The sequence below is a fragment of the Triturus cristatus genome, chromosome 2_1 (assembly GCF_964204655.1).
Source record: "Triturus cristatus chromosome 2_1, aTriCri1.1, whole genome shotgun sequence".
In the NCBI taxonomy this organism is placed as follows: Eukaryota; Metazoa; Chordata; class Amphibia; order Caudata; family Salamandridae; genus Triturus; species Triturus cristatus.
This window is the reverse complement of record NC_140581.1, coordinates 682,708,395-682,723,466: the sequence shown is the minus strand read 5'-3', so window position 1 is coordinate 682,723,466 and position 15,072 is coordinate 682,708,395. Positions and strand designations below refer to the sequence as shown.

The following is a 15,072-nucleotide window of genomic DNA, read 5'->3' as shown; positions in this document are numbered from 1 at the left end:
AACAACTTTCAGGGTTTCCAACCATAAAAGTGTATTGTAGATCAGATCCTTAGTTTTGTTTTACTACATAGTGACATTTGGTCACTGGGTGAAAAGTGAGATAAATTAACTTCAGCACCACATAGCGATAACCTTATTTTAATGAAGACGGTAAAAGTGTAGAATTCAGGAAAACAATTAACATAGACAACATTTTAATATTTTGAATTACTCCAACATTACAAGGCTCTCTGTGTCCTAACCCGTGGATACCCTGCCAATGAGTAATAGATCCAGAAACTGCTTTTCAAAGTAGTTAATGGCGAGCTTAGCATGTCCGGAGATGGAATTCAGGCAGATATGCATGTGGCTACTTCATGTCTCTTACACCTTCTGCAGTTCCACATTTCACCCGGATCGCATGGGCTGTAATCATCTTCAATCACTCTCAGCAGCTACATTCCCTAGGGGTTTAATCCCATATTTCTGTAAAATTATTCTTCCTCTTCGCTCCATCTGCAGCTTGAGCACTCAGGCCAAGTTCAAACTGCTGCAAGCGGTCTGTAGCAGCTTGGACCATTTCTACTCCTTCTCAAACTGGGGAACCTCCTTTTGGTGCACATATATGTGACTGCCAAGACAGAACCTCTGAAGAAGAATCTGGTGAGCATGCAGAGAACAGAAGAAGAAAACGGTTTATATTAGTCTCAAAAATAGGTGAGTCAAGGATGGATGACTGGAAAACAGGCGTGGTACGAAGTACCTATTTGCTACCGAGGAGGCGAGGGATATATCCTAGAACCTTCTCACTACCAGGTAAAAGTGCCACTAACTGGTAGGAAACAATATGTGCTAATAGCGTAACAGGTCACACAGATGATTTTGCTAGTAAAAGGATGTTTATGAACAAATAGCCAAAGACCACTTTGGAATAAAACCATCACTTGATCCAGAAACTCTGTTGCAGCATTGTTCAAGCTCAGTTATTTTTTTTGGGCTGGAAGGTTCCAGTTGACTTCTGCACGGTGTGCACAGTGGGGTACTGCTTCCTTTTACTGGGCATGAAATGGTTGGGTCATTGCACTGAGAGTTTGTGCACTCCTTCCTCTCCCCGGTTGCATTTTTAAGGACCAGTTCTCTGTGTATTCCAGTGACATCATTGGGTTGCGCCAGGGAAATGAGCTAGTCTTCTTTGGTGAGTGACCTTTAGATCAGGCACTGTTAGATCAGGCACAGTTCTACAAGTTCTATCCCTCGAAGATTCTTTTTCCCTCCCTCCCCCAATGGTGCAGTCTAAGTCCAGGCCAGAGCAGGAAGTAGTTGAGTGGGAAAAAGAGGCGAATTCTTGCAAAAAGCAAAAAAAGCATCAAAGCCACACATTTCAAAGAGTATGGTATTGCCCTACCATGCACTCACATGCGATGTTGTTCTGGCAGTGGTTAACGTCACCCTAATGAACTGCCCTGCTGACCAGTCCTGCTGAATGGTGACTTCTGTGTCTGATCCACTTTGAATAACTGAGATGTATGTGGCTTCACCTTCCTACATTTGTTACAGGATCCAGGAGGGTGACATCAGTGTTCATGAGTCTTTCTCTTGCATTTGTTGGCAGAAGCATTCCCTAGATGCTTTCAACCTGCCTTTCACAGGAACACTTTGGTCCAGGATTCTGTGTTGGCCATACCCTTGTCTGGATTGGTTCACTTTCAAGGACTAGCTACACCCCCAATCACATGTTTACTCTATCGTTACCTTTCAATCTGCACAGTATTCCACTGACATTTTGCTTGGTTTGTGTTATACAAATACCCCATACAAACAAATGCGCATTAATACTGTTGACAATATGGAAAATGTTTCTTATTATTCTGAGTACATGGACCCAGATTCCACTGAAAAAACTTTTGCTTCAAATATATAGATTGAAGTTCAACCAGGAAGTGGTCATGTGTTTCTTGCTCAGTACAATACCTCCCTAAACTGATATACACATAGATGTTTGGGTTGTTTTTGGACCATCTGGTAGTGCCTTCAATTTTAGGGCCACCTCAAACATTTAGGGTGCAAAAAAGTTCAGTACTTCCATGCACAATATTGACTTTGTAACCGGAAATCTCCGTGCTCAGTCTGTGGTGATGTACAGCTGCTCCGAAGGTAAATGCTTCATACTCCCTTATTTAGAGTGAAACCAAGTATCTCAAACTCTTGAAAGAAAATCTTAATACATGGTCTTTAAGCCAGACTGACAGAATATTGATCTTGTGCTCACTAAACATGGGTGAGACAAGGCTAAATATGTACCCAATTCCGTTACGCAGGTAGAATGGACCTTAAACACTAGGTTTTGTATGCAGCAGCAGGCCTGGTTTGGAGTCAATATTATCTTCACACTGTTTAATGGGAAGAATCTATCTGAAACGGCAAGAGAAAAGGCACAGTAGCAGTACAAAACAGGCAGGCTAATAGCCACATTTCTGATTCCCATTCAAGCAGTAACACCATGACCCTGCCCTTTTTCAGCCAAGGATTTCCAGTTTTTATAGGGGATGGACTTTTTTTTCTCCAAGTTAGTACCACCTTTTCATCTGCCTTCATACCTACCAGTCTATGAGGAGATGCTTTAGGGCAGCCTCCCTAGAGGCAAGAAATCCCATTAATGTCCTCAGGGCTCCAGTAACTACCACTCTATTGCAGAGGACGCTTACTACCCCAGAGGAAGAATGACATTCCCACGTCATGGGACTCATATGACCATCTGCTCATGGGTGCACATCGGTGTAATGGCCAGCTTTATAAACCTCAACATCTCCTCCATAATTTTCTCATTGAGGATCCCTCTACTTCAGTGGATGTCAAAAGAACATCCTTAATTTAACACACGTCCCCTCATTTCAAAAGCTCTGGATGCTGGCTCTGGCCTGTCTCCTGGGAAGAACAAGCAGCTTTGCCATATAGACCTCCAAGATGCATACTTTCATGTGCCTGTCCTGCTAGATCAGATGTTTTGTGCCAATTCAATGTACGGGACCCGCATTACCGGTAAAGGATGTTGCTGTTTGTTCTCTGAATAATGGCTCTGGTAATGGTTTATCTGCCACTACAAACTATCCATTGCTATCCTGATAAGGATTGCCTCCCAAAGAAGTGGCTGCATCTCAGGTCCACCTCCTCCAGATCCTGATAAACTTATAGAAACGTTTTTTTAAATAGTTTTTATTGAAATTACATAAAGCTACATTGCTGATACCCAACATGTTCTTGCTCTATTTGAATCTCCATCATGGTCATGCAATCTGCTAGAGCAGCTAATTAATAACAGAAATAAGTAAGATATTTTGCCCACCTCCATAAAAACACCCATTTTCCATAGGGCCCTTAGGTCACAGCTGATGTAGGGTGAAAGAGGGAGGATTAGGGATACATGTCCACAATGCATAAACCCGCTCCCCTGGAAATTATGAACACAGCAGACCCAAAATCCAAAATTAGAACTTACATAATGTATCCCTCATGTAACCCTCCCCACAATCAAAAGAACAGTTATCATGTGGACTATGAATGCAACTCAGTATTGCTAAGACAGACCATATAGTAGGGGAATATCACAGGTTTTCAGCCTTTGAAATTACTGTGGCACCAGCAGTGCTTTAAATGGGCCGGTACTGTCCGGTATGGAGTACCGGCACTTTTTTATTTTGGGAGGGAGAGTACCGGCACTTCTCAATAGAAATGCTATACTTTTAATTGGAGAGTACCAACACTTCTCAGAAACAAGCAGGTACTCTGCTACAGAGTACCTGCACTTCTATATTTCCATTTCAAGCACTGGGCACCAGAAAGTCCTGGGCAACATTTGCTCTTCTTTCATCTTTGACCCTTATTTTGGCTGGATAACAAATGGAAGCTGCCACTCCATGGACAAGTTTCATCTTAATTTGTTCCAGCTCCTGCCTCCACATCAGGAAGAATGTGGATTCTGAGTCAGTCCGCCAGGATTCCATTCCGACCTGCTCTCCTGGTTATCGAATTGCATTGCAAGCTCCACACAGAGCATGCTGCTCCACATTGCAAACCTCCATGACTCTTCCTGGCAACCTCATCACTTTAACTGCAGAAATGGCCTCAAAAGAGACTATCTCCAGCATCTCATCACTGAACAAATCCGTAGATCACCAGATGAATGTCTTCCCTCAAGACTCTGACTCGAAGCCCCTACCTGCATTCTCCAGTGACTCCATCTTTGATTTCATAAATGTCATTGAAAAGACTTCAAAAGTAATTTAAATGTCGCACTACCTTGAGATATTTTTATGAACTCAATGACCGTCTCCAGTTCATTTCTTAAAGCACACTATTCAAACCCCTGCATTATCCTTTCCTTAAAGGATATTCTCACATCTATGCATTTATTTGATTGCTGAACCTCTTTCAGCATACCAATCATTAGGTTTGCATCCACCAAGAAACTAGAGCCCACCAAGCCACCCACAATACAATCATCACCATGGGTCTACCTGGGCGTTGAAGATTTGTGGAAGAAAAAGTTGCACTTCTTCTTGGGCACTTTCTGCTTATTGTCCCATGAGCCATTATTATGCTGAATAAAAGCCAGTGTCCAAACTAGAAAGGCACTCTCCTCAGTTGAGCCTGCAGCTCCCTATTTCCCCAGAGCACTGATCCGTCTTAACCCTTTTGGTGGTGGTCTCGGCCATGCACCATCACTGCAACTTTCCTGATCTGTTCAGCACAGTTGCCCTTGGGAAATATTCCTAAGGCTGGGCTCCAGTCTACCCAGTGAGCTCAGTGTCTGCTTCCCTAGCCCTTCTCACATAAGGGGCAGGCACCACACTGAGTGTGGCTACCCATGCAGAGAAGGACCTATTCAGTGCCACCTTAACACTAAGGTCCATGCAGGAGAGGGGCAAGTTCTAACTCATGGAATATTTGGACCCTGCATGGTTTCCAAATCCTTGGCAGGGTCTGCTCCCTGAATGTGCCACTGCTTTCTCTAACTATGAAGACAACATGTTCCTGCCCACACCTGGATGGATCAGCTGATGCAGCTCAACCCAAATATGGCGATGTGTCACTGCTACCAGTAATAGTGACCATCTGGTGCCCGGCTGGTTCCAGTACCCCAAATTGTTGTGTGTCCATGTAGAACGATGCAGTTGCCTAGTTTGATGAACTATCTCATCACATGTTTCAAATGAAGGATAAGGGAAATCCATACCTGCCAACTTAAAGAAAAATCTCACTGTGTGAGGGGGCAGGGCCTCTTGCCTAGAAGTACCTACCAGGCACTTTTGAACCCCAGAGTAAGAGAGTCATGCTGTGAAACCAAGTTTGCATTGTATTATATAATTTGCATAGTATTTCACAACCCTGGCAAGGTCACGAGTTATTCTGATTATGATCGGATTCCTGGCGCCCTTAAACATGGTTCTTTCTGTCAGCGTACTAACAAGAAATGGGTAGGTAAGAGGGAAGTGCCTGCATGCGCAGGTGTCTGTTCTCACACTACTTTGCAAAACAGCGTACTTCAGTGCAGGTACTTGTTCGCTGCTCCACCTTTGGAGCACATCTTTAAACCTCACGCCCCTCACTCAACAGCTCCTTCTAAGAGAAACTGCATGCACCCCAACCCTTCCTACTGCGGGACTGGCCTGTCGGGCAGTCTGTGGCACTGCCTGGTGGGCCAGCTTGAAGGGGCCTGTGTTTAAATAGTATTTTGTAAATTTGGGGTGCAACAGCACCACAAAAAAGTTCATATACCGGTCCTTTGAAGTTGGACTAGAATGGGTGAAACTGAGCTCCACGGTCACCTAATTTCAGTATTTACAGTGTCCATCTGACATGAAATTCACTGAAACGGAACCACAAATGTTTTTCACCTACCCATCTATTAGAGGACCTTCAAGGCCCTCAAGCATGACCGCTGCAGACTTACTAATTTGTCATCGTTATCTGTTTATGGTGCCATTTTAAAGCCTCGATAAAGCTTGCTTGCAAACTGAAAGCTACGGGGTGCCGATTGGAAAACAGGAAATGAATGGTCCACCATCAACCGTATACAAGGTCATTCTACTAAATATTACCTTGAACGGAGCATGATATGTTTAGTCCGAGAGTGCTTGCATGAACCCCTTTTTCTAATGCTTTTCTTGTATATGTAGGGGAGAGGGGACGATCCTGACCTTGTCCAGCTGGGTCATTGAAGTACTGGGGAATTGTACCGGACTCTCAGTAGGATCGCCGAAGGCATGAAGGGCGGTGGGGTTTAAATAGTTACGGGTGGGGGGAATGGACAGCCAAGGTGGGGAATTGGGAAAGGACTGTTGTTTGTGTGGCAGATGCCACTGGGTGAATAACTTGACAATAACGATCATTTACAATACAATAGGTCTCGCATTTTTACGCAAATTTGAGCTATTGGCATTGTAAATGACGATGCCTTTTATTTATGTTTTGGTTTTTAAAGGATAAATAAAAGGCATTGTCAACTTAAACTCTCACAAATGCGAGACCTATTGCATTCCAAATGCTTGTTTGTAAAAGCGCCCCATGCCACGCCCCTTTCTTTAGACGTCCCGCGTCTAAAGAAAGGTGTGCGGCTGCCATTAAAGTGAAAGCACTGTATGAGGCGCTTTTACAAAAAAATACATTTGTTTGTCAAGTTGACAAACAAATGTTTTTTGGGGTAAAAGTGCCCCATGCCCTACTTTTACTTTAATATCAGCCACGCTCCTTTTTTAAGACGCGGCTCGTGTAAAGCAATGTGCAGCCGCCATTAAAGTAAAAGCGCAGTATGGGGCACTTTTAAAAATAAAAAGCATTTGATAAGCAGCTTAGCGTGTGCAGTAGTGCCGCGCTGTGCAGGGAGCTTTTTTGAAAGCTAGAGCACAAAGTCCATGGTCGGGCAAAAGCAGCTAGATGAAAGACATTAAAGAAAATAGTGCTCACACACTGTAGATAAAACAGACTGTTTAACAACAAATGTAAAAAGTCCATTGTTCCTGGGAGGCTGCAAATGTAAACAAGGCGTTACTAAGGAGGGACGAACGAGCCTAATAACGAATCAGAACCATTTGGAAAAAGGACAGTTTCTGTAACCAATTGAAAAGATGAGCGAAGAGTGGGTGGAGCTTTACGTCCATACCTGAATATAGCATGCCTCACAAGCAGCGCATGCGCTGCCCAGGCTCGACCTAAAAAATTGGTAAGTGTAATAGGTCCTGTCAAGAAAGTAGCCTGTTTTGGTCCCCAAGAACTTGGAATCTGTAAAGGTAAGCAACAACATTACTTTTTATGTATTAGTGAAAGCTTCTTTTTGTGAAATTAGGCAGAAATGTATTGCTGGTTTTAGGCAGAAATGAATTTGTTCTGCTTTTGATTCAGTGTTCCTTTATAACAGGTTTATCAACAACCTCAGAGTAACACAACAAAAAGGCATCTGGCGCCTTTAGTAATGAAGTCTGCCTTCCTGGCTAGCAGCCAACCCAAGTGCAAGATTTGTGCCCAGCAAGCCTTATAGGTCTGGCAAGCACCCATTCGTGGAAGTAATAAAGGTTTCTTACTGAAGTGGTGATTGCAGAATAGAATGATATATCGATGGAAAGCTAATTAGCTTTTTTGGAAAAGAAATTCAACACATTGAGTGCCTGGTAATTGTTTTGTTTAAAGATATTGCTGACATGCTGGTTGCCTAATAATTAACTTATTCATAGAACATTAACTCATGTTTATGTATCTGCATTGCTCCGCATTTGTATTCATGTTATTCATCGTCTGTTAATCTGCACCGTGGGACTGAACATTTAAGGGCCTCCAGGACGTTTCTTAAGGAAAACATTGCAGCTTTTGAGTTTGGTCTCAAGGAACCTATGTGTCTTACCAGGAGCATGCGCCTGTGCAGCGCGGGCCATATTCAGAAAAGAATGCTGCACATGTTTGCAATACACGTTTTAAGGCTTTGCCTAACAGACCGCGCAAGCTGTCTGTTTGTGAAAAGACTTATAAGCATAGAGTGGATTTAGGGCCTGGCCATTGCTCACTATTAGTTGGCTTTATTCTCACTTTCATTTGCTTGCTGTTTATTCGTTTTGTTGTGTGGGCTTGTATTCCTCTTCTTCGGTTTGTCCCTCTTTTGGAGCATCCCCCATTTCTTGTGTCCGCTTTTTAATTTTCAGGCACTATTTGTTTCTATTTGGTGAAACATTCCTTGAGAGTGTTTGTATTTTCCAGTTGTCTTCCTCTTACACTTTTCTTCCCCACTCTGCCACGCCCTGTTTTGCTCGTTCTCCACTGTGCTCCTCCCTTGCCCACCTCCAAGTTGTACTCTTCCTCTATGCTTCTCCTGCCAAGCTCTGTATGGCTCTTTCTCACCCATGTGCTTCCCTTTACCCACTGGCGTAATGAAAGCTGAGGGGCCCCCCTGCAAGGTACACGGAGGGGCCCCCATTCCGGATTTAATCCGGAGCTCTAAGGCCCGAGTACTGGGTGGAGGGGGGCCCCTGCAGTTCGGGCCCCCCGCACTGCGGGGGATGCGGGGGCCTGTGTAACGCCCCTGCCTTTACCCTGTATTCCATGTTGCTCTCTCTCAACAAGTCGTGCACTTATCCCTCATCCCCCATGTTGCTTCTACCCCTGTGCTTCTTTTTAGTCCCCCTGTGCCCTCCATGTTGCATCTCCCACTCTTGAACTCCATATTGCTTTCCCCACCCATGGCCTCCGTGTTGCTTTCTACACCTGTGCCCTCTATGTTGCCTTCCCTCACTGACGCCCTCCATCTTCTTTCCTTCTCACCTGCACCCTTCATGTTGCTTCTCATCACCCACACTCTGTGTTGCTGTCCTCCACCTGCTTTAAAAAAACCTGTCTGCGCTCCTTTTTAGGGCTCGCCTAAGACAGTTTGCATGCGCTGTCGCTTGGAAGAAATAATGTATACTGCAAGGGGCTTGGAGCCCACCCATGCCTTATCATTCATTGTCTTCATTGTCGCACTTATTGGCTGCCTTCTAAGTGGCCAGCACATGCCGGCTTCACTTCCAAGTGATGATTGCTTCTTGATTAGGGTCCGCCCGCTGCTTGCGCTATGATTGAAGTACTAACTATTTTTCTCTCTTCTTCCTCTTTGTCCGTGATGCTTCTTGCATTTTTCTTCCCTCCAACCCCTACCATTGCCTGTGTTGCTTTGTTGCTTCTTCCCTCCCAGCCCGTCTGTGTTGCTTCTTGTCTCCGACCCCCCTGTCCGTGTTTCTTCTTCCTTCCCACCCCCATCCGTATTGATTCTCCCCTCCCACCCCCTCTCCGTGTTGCTTCTCCCCTCCCAGCCCCTCTGTTGGTGTTAGTACTGTCCACAGTGTATGCTACAGCTGAAATTCTGGAAGTTTATATTGTTATTAACGGGTGTTGGAATTTTATATTATCATTAACTGATGCTGTATCTCAACAGAGTCAACTTTTACATCTACACTCTGCTACTTTTGCTCTGTTACTACTGCACACATGTATCTTGGGATTGTATTGAATGAATACCATTGTGATTTAAAATGATAGACTTTATCAAATCTTGACTTCACTTGTATCTTTCATTGCTGTTATCCCTTTCTCTGTGACATGCAAAACATCACTGCTCCTCCTTAGTTCCTTACATCACCTGGTGATCCACCGGTACTATGGCTAAAATGGAAGAATGTTTTCAGCCATTATGCAAGGGTGTGTAGCACGTCACTCAGTGCTGAACGTAAAATGACACTGCTGATGCACTGTCCGGGCACCAAAGGGCAGGAGATGTTTGAACATCTCCCTGACCTGTCAGATAGTGACGCAGCAAATCTCAATGAATATGAAATATGAAATCTGCCTAAAAAAGTTGGACCTACATTATTTTCCAAAATCGAGCACTGTGCTAGAGCGCTAAAAGAGTACAATGGCAAGGAGAGTCTGTTGAGCAATATGTCATGGAATTGCACAGGTTGGCATTAACCTGCAGCTTTGGTGGTAACTGTGAAAAACGACTGATAGACCAATTTATGTTGAGGTGCTCATTAGAAAAAAGAGAGTATGTGGCAGAAGGACAATCCTTTGCAAGAAGTGGTCACCATGGCAAATACGTATGGGCATTCTAAGGCGTGTGTGGAGGTTATTTATGGCACTGCCATATGTACACATAAGTCAGAGTATTTGGCTGTAAAGCTTGTTCAAGACACATCTTCAAAGGGCAGGGTGGCACAGTGAAAAAAGCAGGTGCCAAAGTCACAAGAATGTTTCCAGGGAAATGTTTCTGGTGGGAATGTAGGTCATATGGCCAACTTCAAGGATTGTCCTAGGTGGAAGGTGGTGTGCATCATTTGTTCGAAGAAGGGTAACTTTGTGAAGTGTTGTAGAGCTACTAGCAAGATAAAAAAAAGTGAGGGCGGTTGAGTTTGATGATAACAAGATAACAAATTGACAACTTAACAAGTCGACGGTAGTGGAGCATTATCCACTCCTAACATTAACTAGATGTTGTGTTCCCTGAATGGTGCCAAGCATTTTCCCACGCTAGACCTGACATCAGCATATCACCAAATTAGGTTGCACCCCTTTTCCCAGGAGCTCACCACTTTTGTCACTCCCTTCGGCACCTTCAGATTTCTCAGAATGCCATTTCGGTTGATTTCTGTAGTCTCTCTTTTTCAGAGGGCGTTGGAGAGAATTTTTAAAGGTGTTAAAGGGTTGAAGCTTTATGGGGCTGAGGTTGGCAAAGATAAAAGGAGGTTGAGTGAAGTACTGGGAAGGTTTCAGAGGTGTGGGCTTGAACCTGAGAAGTGTAAATTTTATGTACCACAAATTGAGTACTGAGGTCACATGAACACAGTAATAGGTATTCTGCCCAGAAGTGGGTTGGTGAATGTCCTTAAAGAGCCACCACCTCCTCAAAAAACATAAGAATTAGTGACATTTCTGTGGATGAGGGAATTTTACTACACGTTTGTTCCCAGGTTTGCTGAAAAAACTGTGTGCATGAGAACTTTGCTTGGCAAGGGCAAAGAATTAGTTTGGTGCAAATCATGTGAAGAAGAATTTGTGGCTATAAAGAACAGCCTGGAAGGTGCATCTGATTTAGGTAGTTTTAACAGCAATGATGAAACAATAATAATGACTGAATGCCAGTTCCAAAGACTTGGGGGCGGTCTTGATTCCGAAGTCTGGTGGTCAAAACAGAATGATCTTGTTCGTTTCGAGAGGTCGGAGAGGAGCTGAGCTTAATTAATCTGTGGTGGATAACGAAGCTTTGGGTGTGTATTGGGCAGTGAGGAAGCTCAGGAAGATTCTGTGGGGACACAGGTTTGAGATCAAGACCGATAACAAGCCTCTTAAAGATGTTTTTTCAACAAAAGGCATTAATTTGATGCCCCATCGCATCCTTAAATGGGTGGTTGCACTTCAGGAATACGGATTTTAAGTGTCCTATGTGCCTGGGGCATGTAACGTACAGGCTGACTGTTTCTCGAGGTTGTGCCATACACATGTGGCACGTGATGTGGTGGATGATGATGAGTTTGCTGGGGAGGATTTTGATGAAGACGTGAAGGTGTATTTGGTAACTGATGGGGTGATTCAGAAGTCGGAGTGGAAGAAGGAGCTTCAGGATTATATGGTATTGCAAAAATTGATGGAGATGGGTTTGAGAGGTTGGTGTACAAAAAGCAAGTGTGGTCAGGAAATCCTGGGATACTGGCAGGTGAAGAGTGAGTTAGCTGTTGTGAATGGATTGCTGCTGAGTGGCAGTAAATTGGTTTGTTCCGCCACATAGTATAAGGAAGAGATTGGTGGATTATTCACATGCTAACCACATGGGCATAACCAAGTCCAGGGAGAGGGTCTGAGAAAAGTATTGGTGGCCAGCCATGGATTTGTTAATTGAGGGGGAGGTTGGAAACTGTTTAGAATGTGTGCGGAGGGATAAAGTCCTCAAATGCAGAACTCAGCCCATGGCAGTGAGAGAGAAAGCTTCTGGGCCTTGGGTGGATATTGCATTGGATATATTGGGCCCAGTCTCGGTGAATTCATGTGACAGGTATGTGATTGTATTGACATGGATTCGAGGTGGTCTGAGAGCAAGATTGTAAACTCGGTAGAGTCTATGGAGGTTATAGGGTTTTTAGAAGTATTGAAAGGGAAAGTTTCCCTTCCTCTATACTCACTGACAACAGTGTTCAACTAACCTCTGAGGTGGTGGAAACATTTTTGAAAGATAGAGAGATTAAACATAAGAAGCCAGCGCTGTCCCACCCTGAGTCTAATGGTGTTGTTGAGCACTTTATTAAAGTGTTCAAAGAAAGTCTATGGCAATTCCTGGTGTGTGGAATGGCATGGGAAAATGAGATGAGAAAAAAAAGTGAGAATACTGCCTCACACCGCAGTCTACCACTGGGGTCTCTCCTTTCCATTTATTCAAGAAGAGGGTTCCCAGTTGTGAGACAATTTCCTGCCTGGGTCAATGAGAGAAGGAAAGAAGTGGATGACCAGGTGTGAAATGCCGAAGGGTGAAGAGAGAGAGAGCCTGTGAAGAAAGTGCAAAGTAAAGAGCTCCAAGACAAGAGAAAAACTGTGAAGGAGACTCCTGTGCAAGGAGGGGACAGGATAAAAACCCGATCCCCATGGAAGGATGTTAAAGCTTCAAAGTGTAGGCAACCTTTCAAGGTGATGAAATTGTTCAAGAATGTTGTGAAAACAAGTGATCACAGGATTCGCAATCTCAACAGGGTTACTAGATATTGTGGAAAACGTGTAATATTTTACTTAGCATAAGCGACAGCCATTTTGGCTGTGGTGTCCATTTAATTTCCTTTGTAATTCTCCTGTCCTCTGCTGCTCGTCTTTTCACTCTGCTTGTGTTATCTATTTTAGTTGACTTCCTGACTCAGCTAAAAGTAATGTACGTGCTGAGAGTTTGTGGCTGCCAGTGCACCTGGTCTTAGATGTTAACTGTCGACCATTTACTGCTGCCATAAGCATTCCTACTCCCCCTCTTACTTTGCTGACCATGTAGTTATTCATCTGCCCTTGTTTGCTGATAACTATTTCTAAAACTTGTTCTTCCTATTTCTGTTCACATGCTTACATTGCAGAAAACCGGTATAAAAGGGACACGGTTTGTGAATTCAGTGCACCATCTCCTGCAGCACTTGAGAGTGTTGTGGGGATTGGGTCCCACTCATGAGTGATTAATAAACTTGTTATTTATTCCAACTTCAGTGCAAATCTCTATTTTGTTGGTCTTTGGACCCGTAAACAAGAGGGTGACCCTGCACCAGTGTGCCCACTTTTAGACACATTTCCACAATATTATCAGGGTGGCGTTTTGGTGGATTCTGTGGGTGAGACTGATGAAGGATCTTTTTTGGATCCATCAAGGAATTGAAATGTGAGACCACAACAGAACGTAAAAAGCCTGTGCATTTACAAGACTGTCTAATATATATGTTCTTTGCTGTCTTTATGCTCTTTTGCACATCTTTATTATTATTTCTCTTGTAGTGTACTTGTACATATGTGTATTGAGTTATCAGTGAAGTTATTATGTTATTTAAAATGTTTTAGTGATTGTATTAGATGAGGGAGGTGAAGTGATATTCTGTACCTAGGTGATGATGCAGTCTTCTATAACCACCCCATCATCTCCCTTCTAACCACGGCATCATCAACCGCATCATCCCTGGAATGTGGGAATTGCGTTTGGGGGAGACTGGTCGACAGACCTGTTATCTTCTGCAAGCATGGTTGGGGCCACCATCTACTAACCTGAATAAAGCCTTTGTTTGGAATTACATCGCCTCTGAGGTCTACTTTCACAAGAGGAGGGAGTGGCAGTTGATGGGCGGGACAGTATTGGGAAGCCAACTATCACACTTCTCAGGGAAGGCGCAGACTTCCTATGGCGTATTCGTACTGGGCTTAAGTCTGCCACTAACATCGGCGATAGACCACACTATCCACAATGCTGGAAGCCCTATGGTTGTGTCAGTGCCCACCTTGGAACAGGACGCAGAGGGGCTGCATTTACTTGGTAGGAGATGCCTGAATTCACTCTTGCAGGCCAGCACTGTGTGTCAGGCCCAGTACGCAGGTTGTCTGCAGACTCGGGATAAGTGCATGGCAATGCCCAGCCAACTCTCTGGCTCATACTGACCCGCCCTGCCCCATTGCATTCGTGTTTGAGTCTGACTAATTATGCCATTTTTATGCCTATGCTTGGGTGGCAAAAATTGAGTAAAGACAAGACAAGAAGGCTGCAGACAAGCACAAGGATACACAATGTAGAATGTGTAACATTTGTCTTTTGTCTGCATTGTGGCTTAACACACCAGATCAGGGCATTTGTAGGGAAAGGGACCAGAGAGAGAGCGCAGAGCCTGGCACGTGCCTTTGTGAATGAGGGGATGCATCTGGGTCTATGGTGTCTTCACTACTTGACCAGCCTGCATGCTCGCATTTTGCGCTCATCATGGCTGTAGGTGCACAAATCATTTTGTACACAGCATAGCATATTTGTCTTGTCTAGCATTGTTGGATCCTTAAAATTGAGTGTTAGTGTTGCAGCGTCTGCAAAACCTTCCCAACAACACCACATTAACATGGAACATCATCCAGGAGTAATTTACTCTGCCTGCTTACTACTAAGCATACCATGAAATTGATACCCAAGGCCATGTTGAAGCTCATTCATTTTTTAATACAGATTTAGACAAGAAGACCTCCTCTGTTCTGCTCCAGACTCATGGTTATTTGAAATGATGCTTGAAAGCAGGCAGTTTTAGGGAACAAAGTGTACCAGCTGCTCATTAGAACTATTTTACTTTAGACAGCAATCCAGTCCAATGGCCCTTGTTCCTAATTCTTTAGACCTCGCCCTCTCTTGCTGTGTTGGATTGGAATGCATGTATTCCTCCCTTCCTTATTAAATTAACCAACTCACATTCAAGCAGCTGGCACTTGACGGTGACATATCATTTTAAATCCCTTGTATAAAAGTAAGATTCTAGCTCAAGTCAAAAAAGCGGGAATGGCGGAGAGCATGATTCCATACTATCTTGATCCAAATTC

At 44.0% G+C, this 15,072-nt stretch overlaps 1 protein-coding gene across 3 annotated transcripts in view; it reads left to right on the top strand.

Moving 5' to 3' along the window:
• Positions 1-15,072, top strand: part of MCC (MCC regulator of Wnt signaling pathway) — a 1,374,593-nt gene that overhangs the window by 900,912 nt on the left and 458,609 nt on the right. The gene's annotated exons all lie outside the window — the stretch shown is intronic.